The sequence below is a fragment of the Primulina huaijiensis genome, chromosome 16 (assembly GCF_012295235.1).
Source record: "Primulina huaijiensis isolate GDHJ02 chromosome 16, ASM1229523v2, whole genome shotgun sequence".
Classification (NCBI taxonomy): domain Eukaryota; kingdom Viridiplantae; phylum Streptophyta; class Magnoliopsida; order Lamiales; family Gesneriaceae; genus Primulina; species Primulina huaijiensis.
In genome coordinates this window covers 12,590,138-12,603,270 of record NC_133321.1, presented here as the reverse complement: position 1 = coordinate 12,603,270, position 13,133 = coordinate 12,590,138, and positions in this window count along the sequence as shown.

The following is a 13,133-nucleotide window of genomic DNA, read 5'->3' as shown; positions in this document are numbered from 1 at the left end:
AAAACAGTAGTTAACCAGTTAAATACATAAGATATGTTTATGGATGTTCGGATACTTCAACTGCTCCTACGTCACCCCTTCTACCACCTCGAATAGGATCCACTAGAAGACTCTGATTTATACAACTACTTGTACAAATCCACTTAGCTTAGGACTTCACTACAAGAAAAATGGCTTTCCGCAGCACATCATCAATAGCGTGCATGCTGTTGCATTAAAAGCACGCTGCGAGTAGTACTTTTAATGGCGTGCATCAATATGTGCGCTGTTAATATTGTTGCACTTGACAGAAATAACGGCGTGCAGTAAAGGCACACTGCGGAAAGTAATATCCGCAGCGTGCATTTATGTGTTTCCGCAGCGTGCATTTATGTGTGCTGTAAATATTATATATTTTCCGCAGCGTGCTTTTAATGCGCGCCGTTAATAACATATATATTAACGGCGCGCATAAAAAGCACGCTGCGGAAAGTAATATTATATACTATCCGCAGCGTGCAATAATGTGCGCTGTTAATATTCTATGCATTCACGGCGTGCATTAAAAGCCCGCTGTTGAAAATACGTGAATTTTTCAATTAGCGACGGTTTTGGTAAGACCGTCGCTAATTTAAAGTTGCGACGATTTTACAAGCCGTCGCTATATTTAGAGACGGTATACAATAAACCGTCGCCGATTTAAAATCGACGACGGTTTAATAAATCACCGTCGCTTATAGCGACGGTTTCTATTAAACTGTCGCTAATAGTCGAAACTCAGCGACAGTTATATTTAAACCGTCACTAATAGCGATGGTTTAACGCAAAACTGTCGCTAATAGTCGCAAATTGTCTATAAATATCCGATTTCCGTTCCACTTTTCTCACACCACTTCATAACACTTAAAACTTTTCTCTCTTATGCGTTTTTAATTCCGGTTTAGGTACATTTTTTTTTCAATTTTTGATTAATTTTTTAAGTGTTTGTTAAGATATCATAGTTGTATTGTAATTTTTTTTAAAATTTATTAAATTATAAAATTAATTTTTTTTTATTTTTACGCAAAATATAGCGACGGTTTAAATTAATTTTTTTTATTTTTACGCAAAATATAGCGACGGTTTACAAACTATCGCTAACCGTCGCTAAATTTAAACAGCGTCGTTAACTTAGCGATGGATTATAAACTGTCGCTAAGTTAGCGACGATGTCTTTGGTTTTTAACCGTCGCTAATTGGCGACGGTTGTGTCAAAAACCGTCGCTAATATTTAGATTTTTTTGAATATTAACGGCGTACATTGAACGCTGCGGATAGTTGTATTAACAGCGTACATATGCACGTCGTTGATAATAGTATTAACAGCGTGCGCATGCACGCTGCGGATAATCTTGAACTTTCAACAGCTTGCAATTGCGCAGCGTGCAATGTGCACCGCGGAAAGAGTATTTGCGCGCTGCGAAAAGCCATTTTTGTTGTAGTGCTTATACACTACCTAACTGAACTCCTAGTCTAGACTGAAGGCAGCACCTTCTAGCCAACACTTCTTTAACGTCTATGTGAGAAAGACTACATACACAAGTTTAACGTTTTTGTGCAAGACTGTGTTTTGGGTGGTGGTGAGAGCTCGTGTGTGAGAACTGAACAAAAGTGTTCTCACACACTGAGGGAAGAGAGCTTCTAAACTAAGCTGATAACACGTTGAACTGTTCTCTCAAATCTGGGCTGATTGCTTCTTCAAAGCTGATAAGCATTAAGCATGCCCTTTTTTTTTTACCACACTCTCTCTGGTTCTGTCTCTATCTTTTCGTCTCCACTGATCTTCTCTTTATATTGGCGGGAAACTGATCGTACAGTGAGACTCAATTATTGTATCCGTTGCATCTTGAATTTGCTCCTTGGACTTTGTGTCTTGACTTTACGACTGCCCTTCTGAAACGTTTGTCTTTAATGCTCTGATGCAACGTTCATTATTGTCCTTTGACTGGACAATTACTTTGTACCTTTGTGTATAGATGGAATCCACTGAATGAGTTTGTCTTCATCTACAACTGAAAGATTCTTAACTGACGCTCCGAATTAGCCAGCTGAACTGATTTTCAGTTGGGCTGATGAAATCAGTTGACTCGTTAGTTGAATTGATTTCACTCTCGTTCAGCAGAACTGATCAGTTGGGCTTCTTCGCTAGTTGAGTACTCCTTCGGCTGGCCAGGCTTCTGAGGTTCTTCTGTTGAACCACCTATCAACTGGACGATCAGCTGAACTGCTCATTTGACATATCAGTTCGCCTGATTCATTTTGTGCGAACAGTTGGTGTGAGAACCTGAATTTCCAGCAGTAGCTAGCATTCAGCAGCTAGCAAAATTCAGCAGCAAGTCAAAAAGTTCAACAGAAGCTAACAATTCCAGCATCAACTAATATTGCAGAAGCTGGTATTTTTCCAGTAGATAGAATCCAGCAGCAGACAACAGATAGAATCCAGCAGAAGAGTTCAGTAGCGCGAGATTCCAGCAGACAGTTACTGATTCAGCTTATGACTTGTAACTGAATCATTTAAACAAGGAATAAAGGATGTTAATGTCAGATTATGGTCATTAATGGGAAGGCTAACAGTCAGAATTTTTGCCTATAAATAGCACCTCAGATCTCTGAAATGGTGTTACACAAATCTTGAGATTATTACTTGAATTTTCGAGTTAAGAGAGTGCTGATTTTTGAGCAGTAGAAACCAGTAGCAAGAACAACCAGATTTTCAGTAGACTTCAACCGAAACTCTAGCAAATTACTGTAAGTGGGCTTACGTATAAATATCTTGAAATCAGTTTTATAATTTCTGTTTTAAAGCACAGTTTCTGAATGTTTGATTTCTGATATATGATTTTGAAACACTGAAACTCCCTAGTGAACTAATGGTAGGTGTTTCTCACGAAAATTGCGGGCGTGCCAGGCACGTGATCATGCCAAATATGAAAAGATCTGACTTCGTTTACCAAGCGTTACGAGTCTCGATTCGACCGTTAGTTATAGTTCTTTTGATATGGCTTCAAAGCTAACGTATAAACTGAGAAAAATAAAAAAAATTATAGGGAGGATCCATTAACAACATCAAACTTAAATATGCTGTTATGAATTTTGGTCAACATTCAACAATAAAGTTGGAGGAATGAGAAAATAAGCTGCTTGGAAATGGAAAAATGAGCGAACAATTAATGACAGAATTTTGCAGAAGATTGCTGTAGATTTTTTGTGTTGATTTGTCGGGGCTGCTCTCTGATTCCTCCCTCTGCTTTTGTCACATTCCACAGAGAAGTTTCAACCACCTTCCATGATCACCCACGTTGGGTTATGGCTCAACTCCTGGCATCGTGCTTTCTTGGATCAAACTGCAACTCTTCATAGGCCGAAGGTTGGGCTTTGTTTGTGGGCTTTTTGGATTATTTTTTAGGCACAACAATTGCCCCCTAGCCAATTTGGGCCAATGGCCAATTTGGCCCATTTTGGCTAATTTGACCAATTCATCTCAGTGGGCCAAGTTGACTATTTATTTGCTTTGTTTGGTCTTCTAACTATTCAGAGCTCAGCGTATAATCACATAGTTGAAAGGAATGGTTCTACGGACTTGAGGAAGAATTGACAGCTGAAACGCATGTTCTTCCTCCAACAGGTTAAATCCCAGTGTGCATTCCCTGAACCCCATCCTTATCTCTTTCTTCCTCATTTCCTTCCCCCAAATCTCCATCGACGCCCAATCCAATAGAAACTGTTAATTACATCGCCTTTGTGATGCCATCCAAGTTTCTAAAAATTGCTATCATCAATCTCCTTTCCATCAAGCCACACATTCTCAAGGTAGGTATATTTAACCATTTTTCTCAATCCTCCATCACAAAAAACATAGTAGCATATGTCACATTTCATGCTGCCCTCAAGATGTTTGTGAATATGTCTGAATTAGTTTTTGATGAGTAACACCCTGCAACACCCACTGTTTGCACCTCAACAGAATGGCTCTTTTGGCGTGTATATTCAGAGCTTGGTCTATAGCTTGTGAACATTCTGTAATCTTCATATTGAGAACACAACCACACGAGTTGCTCTTCTTGTTTCCAAATCATTAGCTAGCAATGTATTAATTAGCTCTGATTGAGATGGGAGAGTTTGGTGGATTCCAGAAGATGGAAAATGAGGTGTATAAATCACCCAACTTTCATTCTCTTGGCCGGCTTCCATCTTGCTTAGTAGATACCATTCTTCCACTTTGTTATGTTGCATTCGTATTTGAGCATTCATAGTTTTGTTGATCAACACTCCATTATTTCTCATGTGGTCCCATTTATTTCGCAGGAACATAGTTGCAGGAATTGAGGATTTATCTCAAAGGCCAATGCAAGCAGTACCTTAAATACCAATGGAGATGGAAAATGTTACCTCTTGGGAGTGCCGTCGGCCAATCCAAAAGAAATTTCCAAGCTTGGATCAACATCTTTGCAACTGACTGAGCATATATGTATGAAGTGTAATACACATTGAAAGGAAATAAAATATGTAGGCTAGGGACAGTTGGTGTACTTTTTTGCACTTGTTTTCCATGGTTTGGCAAGTGTCTTTTCTGATGTGTAGACTTGAAAAAGTGGCTTGAAAGCCAAAATTTGTTGGTAAAATGCATTGTTGTTCTTGTATATGTTGCTTGGGATATATTTACATGTATTTGTATTTTTGGCATTTCACATTTACAAGGGAAACTATGTCAAAATTTTCTAAAAACTAAACAAACGGCAAAAAGCCTGTTTTCTTCAACATTGATGCAAACATGGCGGGTCAACACTGTTTGTTACCAATCAACTGTTAAACAACATTTTTCAAACAATACTCTCCAAGGTTTCAAGATATGCTATAAGCAAACTTCACTTTTTCATCAATTTGGCCAACCAACACAACAAATATTCCTCTCAAAATACATCAACTACATCAGATTCCATGAGCAATCGTTTTATTTAATCACAATGTTCCATCATTATTTACAAATAACTTCAGCAAGGAATGGCTTAAAAGCCTATTCTTCACAGATTTACAAAAACTTCCTACGAGTCAATATCTCAAAAATTAGCCAAAGTGGCTATCCAGCCTACTCTGTACGATATTTCTCATTTATTTCAGTTCCGTCAATGTCCCATAATTCCTGCGATTGTACTTCAATCACTTGATGCTGCAATGTGGCTTTCCATTCGGAAGTTGCAGCCACTTCCATCTCTTGTTTAGTGAACTTAATCATCGACCTCCTCGATAATAGGTCGGACCATGGGTCTAGGAGAGACCATGGCAGTAGGTTTGAGAACATTCTCAACTGCTTCTTTAACCTTGTGAGTGTCCATGTACACTGCTCCTGGTTGTCCATGCACCTTGTAGTTACGAAACATAATTGGACCAAAATCTCCATCATAATATCTAGCTTTTACGGCATTGGAATTAGATTGATACGGCTGTGAATCAGCCTGTATCACTTCCACCTCATACCCTATCCACATCAACAATAATTGGTGCATGGAGGACGGCACACAATGATTGGAATGAATCCAATCCCTCCCTAACAAAGCATGGAAGCTAGCACAGGAATTGACCACGAAAAAGGCTGACAGAGAGGATCGAGACCCTATAGTAACATTTGCTGATAAAACTCCCAAGGTTTTGGTAGATTCCCCAGTAAAAGCTGTCACAGAGACTTCTGTCGGAATCAAGTCTTCCACACCTTTCCCCAACTTTTGCAGAATTTTGTGGGGTAGAATATTGACAGCAGATCCATTATCTATCAATATTCTAGACATATGTTTTCCATTAACATGCGCCATGATATAAAGTGGTTTGATATGTCTAGTCATTTCATTTGTAGGTTTCTTCATAACCACTCTTTTCTCTTCATCAACAAGAACTCCAGTACAATCTTTCGAGACATAATATTGGACGGAATCTTTTGCAATTTCATTTCCCATAAATCCATCGGACCCAAACATTCTTTTGCGTTTGAACTCATCTGGTAACATTAATGAGCCTGTGGCACACTCAAATGAGACAAGAACTTTTGCGTTTGAACTCATCTGATTGGCCTCACTCCTAGGCCATACAACTCTTGAATAACATCATGTACAGTCTTGAAGTCCAAGATTGGAGTTTTTTGCAATGGGTGTGGGGAATAATTTGCCCCTCGAGTGTTATTCCCCGAACCTGGGACTGAACACTCATGCATTCCCCCGTCACCATATATCCCCGGATGCATGCTAGGAGAAGTGACAGCGAACATATTCCCCGCTACTTCTTTACTGTTACTGTAACTTTGGCGTTTCAGACCCAACTCATCTTTCATCTTCGGTGGAGGAGTATACTTTCCTTTTCCAATAGACCTCAGAGTCGGTGATTCCTCCAAGCGGCGATTTTCACCTGCTTGAGAACTCCCCGATCTCTGGCCTTGGTCTTCGGATAGTTTAGTTCCAGTTTCTTTAGGTTTATCATCTTTTGGTAACTTATTCTCTTTCTTCGAAGACTTCCTCCATTCCCTTATTTCTGCCACAAATTCCATCATGACAGTAGCAAAAGCTTGGGTCATTTCTTTGAGATCACTACGGATATTTCTCTCCATGGTCAACATGAAGTTTGTTGAAGCCCCATCGCTACCAGAAACTGAAACTCCTTCCTTCACAGCCCCTTCTTCGAACTGGTGTACGAGTCTTTCAACCGTTCTTCCATCTGCATCAGTTTCTTCTTCTTGTGAGAGATGACATTTCCCCTGTGATGGAGGAATTCCTTCATTCTTCTCAGTACGCTTTGGAGACATTGGGTCCCACTGGGCATGCCAATTTGGTTCTCATGAAAATTGCGGGCGTGCCAGGCACGTGATCGTGCCAAATGTGAAAAGATCTGACTTCGTTTACCAAGCGTTACGAGTCTCGATTTGACCGTTAGTTATAGTTCCTTCGATATGGCTTCAAAGCTAACGTATAAACTGAGAAAAATAAAAAAAATTATAGGGAGGATCCATTAACAACATCAAACTTAAATATGCTGTTATGAATTTTGGTCAACATTCAACAATAAAGTTGGAGGAATGAGAAAATAAGCTGCTTGGAAATGGAAAAATGAGCGAACAATTAATGACAGAATTTTGCAGAAGATTGCTGTAGATTTTTTGTGTTGATTTGTCGGGGCTGCTCTCTGATTCCTCCCTCTGCTTTTGTCACATTCCACAGAGAAGTTTCAACCACCTTCCATGATCACCCACGTTGGGTTATGGCTCAACTCCTGGCATCGTGCTTTCTTGGATCAAACTGCAACTCTTCATGGGCAGAAGGTTGGGCTTTGTTTGTGGAATTTTTGGATTATTTTTAGGCACAACAGTAGGAATATATATTCTGAACATCTCTGAATTCTGATTTCTTATTCTGGCCTCACCCCTTAGAGGAGAGAGCATATAGAAGACTGATATCAGTTTAGCCATGAAATTCACTAACGTGCTCAGTGCTTACTAATTCTGATTTCTGTTCTGAAACCTGTGATTTCTGAATTCTGATTTCTGTTCTGAAAAGAGTTTTCTGTATATTATTGTATTACTGTTTCTGTAAAAATGGTGTTTGAAAACTGGGAGTTATTCCCGCTCCTGCTTACTGAGTGACAACCATATCACTCACCCACCAAACCCATCTCAGATAAGAATATTGAAGAAATGTTAGAAAAAGAGGAACAGATCCAGTTCTGGGGCTGGTGATGAAAATCGTTTTTCTCAGTTCTGATTTATATTTTATATTCCGCAATATCTGTTCAGACATTGTATTTTATGGTTTACATTTCCGCTGTAAAACATTATTATTTGAGTTGTATCAGACAATGAATATTCAGTATTATGAATAAAAGACTGGTTTCTGAAATTCTGTACTTCTGAGACTTGTTGTTGTCGAATGTAAATTTGAGAGCAACGCCGGTGTCGACCAACCCCGTCTCGGGGCATGACAGTTGGATCTTCATTTTGCGATTTAGATTCCTCAAACTGATCCTAGCTTCTGCACACTTAAGGTAAATCATTAGTAACACAAAATGATAAGTTTTGTTAACATCAAAATTAAGATTGCGAACTTGAAAAGTTCCAACACACTCCATTCTGTTGAGGTGTTTAAGCCGTCATGAACTGTCTTTTGATGCCCTCATGTTGACAAAATGCATCAAATTCATCACTACTATATTCTCATCCACTGTCAGTCCTCAAACACTTGATTTTTTTTTTCAGAATCAAGTCAACCCACACTTTGAAAATTGGAAAAACGTCTGATTTCTTATTGATTGGATACACCCAACATCTCCTAAAAAAATCATCAATGAACGATACAAAGTATCTCGCTCCTCCTAGGCATACAACTTGTGCTTGCCAAATGTCAGAATGAATCAGCTCCATATGCATTTGTTTTTGTATTGGAAGTGCAAAATTTTAATATAAGTTTTTAATAGTAACACAATGCTAAAAAAAGTTATAGACACTTTTGTAAGCCCTAACAGTAGCCTCCTTCTGATATAATTTTCAACCTTCTTTCTGACATATGCCCGAAATTTCTATGCTATAACATTGTTAACTCTTCTCATGCACCAATTGGTGCAACCGCAAGTTATGACTCTTTGCGTGCTTCTCCCAAAACTACATATAAATTTCCAGCAACTTTTTTGCATTCATAACCACAATCGCGCCCTTCACAATTTTCATGATCTCGTTCTCGATACATATTTTTCACCCAATATCATCCAATTGTCACAATGACAAAATATTTTTCATCAACCCCTTCATATGTCGTACTTTCTGTATGGTGTGAATGATGTCATCAAACATTTATGTTTTGACGGTACCGACTCTAGATATTTCCAAGGCATGATCAATTCTCATAAATAAAGATCCTCCTGGAACTGGTTCATACTGATCGAAACATTATTTTCGAGGCATCATGTGCTACGTCGCTTATGAATCCATAATCCATGTGTCACAAAATTTGTGTTTGTCTTCTACAACTGTTGTTACTTCGCTGAATAATATTTCACCACTGCATGAACTTTTCTTGAAGTGCACTTTACCGTCACATTTAAAGTATTGACAATTTTTCTTCTCATTTCTCAACTGTGATACACCATGCATGTGACTCCCACTAAAATCACAGTCCATCTCGTTCCATTTCTCATCATTTGTAATTTTCCTTGGTCTACCTCCAAAAGCCGACAAACAATTCTCTTTTCTTAAAATTGCTTGCATCTTTATTTCCCCATTGAACTTTGTTATCTCTTACATGTCCGTCAATTTGTCTACAAAAAATTATTAGACTCGAAAAAATAATCTCACCTTAATAAAAAATCAAAAAATCATTTCTGATGTGGAAGATCAGTCAATGCTACAATCACAGAGCATGCTCATAATTTTAAGAAATTTTAAATCAAAACTCTGATACCACTTGTTGGTCCTAGGTGTGACATCATGAGATATAAATATATAAAAAAGTATAAAATTGAACATCGAGTTTTACGTGAGAAACTCTTAAAAATTATTATGGTAAAAACCACGGACAAGACGAAAAGATTCTACTATAATTTTTTTAGGTTGCAACATCTCACTGCATTTTCAAAGAAAACACAAACTGTTTTAATACAGAAAAACAAATACCTCAAAACTATTATAGAAATAAGCACTCAAAAATGAATGTTTATAAGATGAGAGAAGAATACTTGAGATTGTGATGAAAGAAACGAGAGAATAAGAAACATATTTATAGGAGAATTCCTCGTATCTGAATGCATCAATTCTCATCTTATTCATCTGTCAACCATAACTCACCACCTACCACCATTAACTGCCGACAAGTTCAAACGTAATAATATCCTTGCAGTTTTTTTTTGGGTGGCATGCTCATCGAGTTTTCTAACTATCCTGCGTGAGGTATCTACGCTAATATCATATTGCTCTTTATGGATTTTAATATTTTATATTAAATGAAAAATAAAATAATGAATTGAATAAGTTATCATATTATGATAAGACTCTATGTAGTTTGGAATTTTGATATATATTGTTAGATTGAAAATATTTTTAAGTTTTGGTGATAATAAAGAGTTTAGAGTTGCTTCAGGATCTAGTTGATATTTACATGTACTCTCAGGTTTCTAACTGGTCGTCGGGAAGTCAAGTCAGACTGCAATGTTTATATCAAGCAGTTCCAGTTCAAGTCGCTATTCAACCTGACCGCTATAATAGGCTATAGTCAGACCGTTTTCGCACTCAAAATCTTATAAGTGATCCTGTTAATTCTAGTCGTTCAAGGAAAAACATTAATAACTAATAAATGTTAAGATCAGCTCGAGTTATTTTGAAGAAATTTTAAAAACATTCATTCGGCCCCCTCTAAACTGTTTTCGATCTCAACAAATAGTATCAGAGCAAGTTTTTCTTGAACTTTGATATTTTTTGTATTCAAATGACATCATTTAAAAAGATTCATGTGTTTTTTAAAGAAGATTATGATTATTGGAAGATACGTATGCAGACATGTCTGGCTGCACAAGATGATATGTCGTATGTCATCACTTATGGTCCAATGAAGATTCTTAAAGCTAACAATGTCATAGTTATATCGGAAGGTGCACCTCAAGTAGTCGAAAAAAATTGGTCATAGTGGAATGTTGAGGACAAAAAGAAAGCCAATTTGGACAATGTGACCAAAGATATCATCTATAAGACTCTTGACGAAAATATATTCATTAAGATCAAAACTTGTTCTACAACTAAAAAGATTTGAGAGAAGCTGACTCAATTCTGTGAAGGAAATGACCAAACATAGGAGAACAAGCTGACTGTGACAATTCAAAAAGTTGACAATGGAAAGATGAACCCGGGTGAGACATTAAATAAGTTTTATGAACAGTTTAGTATTATTGTAATTGAAGTTGCTTCTCTTGGTAAAGAATACCATAATCGTAAACTTTCTTTGAAAGTAATGAGAGCGGTGCTTAGAGAATGTGACAAACAAATTGTGGCAATGAGAGAGTCCAATGACTTCAATAAACCCAAGTTGCACGACTTCTTTGTAGATTTGAAAGCATATGAGTTTGAGCTATGAATCGGGACATAAAAGCCTTCCACCCCTCATCCCACCAAAAGTTCTAGCCATCAAAACATCCCACCAACCAACGATGAAGAGTCTTCCAGCATAAAATAATTTATTTAATAAATAAATTTTAAAGTAAGGATTTTAATGTTTAATTTGTGATCGAGTTTTGATGATTTTCAACTATCACTTTAAATTGTGAGATCACTTTTAAATTCTGAAATTTAAATAGAGAAAAACCTTCTTCCCAACCCTACTTCACGTGAAAACTAGAAAAAAGAGAGGGAGGAAGGATCGGCTCTAGGGCTTGTGAAGGGCAACATCGTTTCAGTGCTTCTTTAGCGATCAGCGATCTCATTCGTGATCAGATTGTTTCACTTAACCGGCATCATCTTCGGATCACTCCTTCGCAAGTTTAAGACAAGTTAAATCCAATCGTTTGATGCATAGGTGGTTTCATATTATTTTTAATGACGCATGTTTATTTGATGAAATATACGAATTATCAATGAATTGTTTCAATGTTTTTTTTTAAATCTCCAGCCATGTTCTTGTTGTACGCATTGTGATATAGTGAAAGTATACGTTTATATATATATATCTATCTATCTGTATGCGTGAGTGTTATATGTGTGTGTGTGTGTGTTAAATATACATATATAACATGTCTGAGTGGGCTTATATATATAATTATATGTAATATGCATGGGTGGAATTTATACGTATATGTGTGAGTGAGATTTGTTTCTGGAAGCAATCCGTGTGCGTAGGAGTGTGATGGTTGCTGCGGGTGTGAGTGCGTGAATGCTGAAGATCCCAAAAAGGGGCAGCATGCTCGAAAGGGAGGGGAGGCGATTACTTGGCTCAGCGGGATCTATCAGGCAGAGAGGTTATGGGCTCGAGTCATGCTCACGAGTTGTGCGCAACTTTCATGGCAGTGATTCGCCTAAGTTCCCTAAACCGCCGTCCTGTCGAGTCATGACTCTCTTCCCCAATGCGCGCTGATAAGCTTTATTTTTTAAAGAAAAATATTTGAGATTTTAATGAAAATTTTAAAGATATTTATAATGATTTATAACAAAGTTATAATATGTGTTACTAAATTTGAATGTCGGTCTTCAGGTTGGAGTGTTTCAGCCAACTTGAGTGTTTGAGAGTTTTGGATGTCGGTTTTCTGTCGGATGTCCTGCCAAACTCAGATCCTTGTATTCTTGATCAAGCGACTATTTTGAGGATTTTAGTTGATGAAGATTTGAGGGAAAAAGTTGATTACTTAATTGTTATGTTTTTCGAAAATCTGAGATGTTATTTCTGAAAATTTGAGTATCCGAGTCTTTTATTATTTTCGTAGAAGTTTGATTTAAGTTTATGGATTTTCTTATTTGCATCATTTTAACTAGGTGTGAAATGTCTTCAGCCTTTTTATCATGAAATTCCAGACGCAACAAATCTCTTGACCTAAAATTCATTTGAACGCAACTTGGGAAAATGTGACAACCTAGAAAACACTAGAGCTTTGTTTTGGTGTGTAGATAGAATATCGCTTTATATATATATACACGTCTTCAAAAACTGACCCAATAAATATTTTTATATTTTCCCAATACAAAAAGGTTAGTTTATTGAATTTTTACAAGTTGGTAAGATTTGTAAAAATTAGCTTGTAAAAAATTGAAAGTAAGATTTATTGTCATGGAGAAATGCTAAATTGCAAATAACATCGATCGATTGACAAAGAAAATGCGAAGTAATAAGTAATAATGGCTGTCAAATGACTCAAATCCAACAATTTTAACTTAAAGTTCCGGTTCGGGATACCGTTGGATCAAGTGGACTTCATGTGGGATCCACATGATCCTATGGCATAATGTGCAGATCACCACGCTGTGAAATGTAGAGGATTCTTGTTCTAAACTCTCATGGGAAAGACAGGTTCCCTACATAGTGGTTAACCAATTTGCATCGATGTTTTCCAAAACTCAGGATCAAGTTCGAGTCACTGCGATCGAGTAAATACAATTTTTGTAAAAAAGGAAA